This window comes from Macrobrachium rosenbergii, chromosome 53 (assembly GCF_040412425.1).
Source record: "Macrobrachium rosenbergii isolate ZJJX-2024 chromosome 53, ASM4041242v1, whole genome shotgun sequence".
Lineage (NCBI taxonomy): Eukaryota > Metazoa > Arthropoda > Malacostraca > Decapoda > Palaemonidae > Macrobrachium > Macrobrachium rosenbergii.
Window position 1 is genome coordinate 2,940,324 of NC_089793.1, and position 2,500 is coordinate 2,942,823.

Genomic DNA, 2,500 nt, shown 5'->3' on the forward strand with positions numbered 1-2,500 from the left:
TCCCGTCGAAGCTAGTTTATTTATTTACAGACAGACATACAGTCAGACGATAGCCTCAAAAAAAAAATGAAAAGACAAAGCATGTATTTCATTTGCAATTTAAACTAAGAAAATATTTTATCAAACAAAAACAAAAAAAATTAAACCTTCATTTATGCGCGTTCATTCGTTGGTAAATCCTAAGAATAATTTTCGAAGACTGGAAAATCCATTTTAGTTCTCTGTAAAAGAAAACTGGTGTGCCGGCTTTTCTGTCCGTCCGCACTTTATCTGTCCGCCCTCAGATCTTAAAAATTGCTGAGGCTAGAGGGCTGCAAATTGCTATGCTGATCATCCACCCTCCAATCATCAAACATACCAAATTGCAGCCCTCTAGCCTCAATAGGTTTTATTTCATTTAAGGTTAACGCTAGCCATAATCGTGCATCTGGCAACGATATATGACAGGCCAACACCGTGCCCCGGTTAAAGATTAATGGACCGCGGCTCATACAGCATTATACCGAAACCACCGAAAGACAGATCTATTTTCGGTGGCCTTGATTATACGCCGTACAGAAAACTCGATTGCGCTGAAGAAACTTCGGGCATTTTTTTACTTGTTTCTTAATCATTTTATATATAACCATTTCTAACTTTGTATCAAAGCCAAATTATCTATAGGAAACATTCAAATCAATATAATACCAAAAGACTAATTAGTGAGATTCTCTTGTCAAATTTATATAAATACATCCGGGCTCCTTCTGTGGTAGCGACCTTGACCCTCTCTCCGAACTCCAGCTTGCACTATGCAGTTATCTGCAATGCATTTCACTGCACAGCAATTTATGCACATTTTATCATGAATTATGTATAGCGGTATTGCTTGTGCATGCATTAATCACTCGGCACACTTAAAGCCAAATTTCTTGCTCGGGAGACCTGTTATTCAATTTTGTGTTTATATATATATAAATATATAAATACGTACATATATATAATTTATGTAATATATTATATCCATAATATATGTGTATGTATATATACGAGTATATATATACACATACATATGTATATACTGCATATATATACAGAGATGCAATATATATATATATATATATATATATATATATATATATATATATATATATATATATATATGTATGTATGTATAAATATATATATATATATATTGAACTGAACAAAATCAATTTAAGCAGAGTATGACATGAATAAGTAATTCCACAGAGTATGAATCCCACACTACAGCAAGGACAGGAATTCCAAATAACAGGGTACACATGGATTTCCAGGAGCACTTCGGGTACATATTCATGAAAATAATATGGGCATGGATTCCAGACACTACATGTCGAGGGTATGGATTGGATTCGAGAGAGCCGAGTGGGTGTGTCAAATTGGTATGGTACAACATTACCAAAGAATATGACTGTAAGGAATTCATCCGTATTGCAGGTGACATAGCAATCATGTCTAGTCTTAGAATAGAATATAATATGAAAATTAGGCCAAAGGTCAAGCACTGGGACCTATGAGGTCATTCAATGCTCAAAGGAAAATTGAGAGTAAAGAAGGTTTTAAAAGTGTAAAAGGGGGGAAAACCTCACAGTTGCACTATGAAACAATTGTTAGGAGAGGGTGGAGGAAAGTAAGGTGGAAGAAAGGGAATATGAACGGAGGTACGGCAAAAGGAATAAAAAAGGGTTGCAGCTAGGGACCGAAGGGACGCTGCAAAGAACCTTAAGTAATGCCTACATAGCGCCGCGTGAGGTGCGCTGTTGGCACTAACCAGCTCCCCCTCCCCCCATACGGGGATGTCTAGTGTTGGATTAACGTTAAATTATAACCTAAGATCAGGATATCAAAACCAAAACATTCCTTTGAACGCGAACTTTATTATTTAAAAAAGGTAAATTCCATAAAAAGAGCATCGGGAAAATTTGGATTTTGGGGGACACTGACGGAAAATTAAGTCAATGAACCGAAAAGGAGTCTAGCATCATTTTGATGACAACCATTTTAACATCAGAATTAACATGAACATTTTAAATCTTATATATCAAGCATAAAGTAAGGCTGCTACCCCAAAATGACCAACAGAAATATGACCTATACCCGCTTGAACTGTCACATTAAAATGAAAGTCGAAAGTCAGTTATACTCATCTTGAAGGCTTGCATATCCTTAATAGTTACGCTTAACTATACAGCTTTACCAAGATTTGTACTAAAGTGTTTAGATAAAACTTCAAGAATAATAAATAAGGGGTAGGGATTGGGATTATTTATTTAAAAGGCATTGCAACTGAGGAAATTACTGCAATGCTAAAATACACTCTAACGTCTCAAAGAGAGAGAGAGAGAGAGTCATTACTTATTTAAAAATTGCACCACCGGCATTTCATAAAAGTGTGTGTGTGTGTGTTGTGAGAGAGAGAGAGAGAGAGAGAGAGAGAGAGAGAGAGAGAGAGAGAGAGAGAGAGAGAGAGAGATTGTGT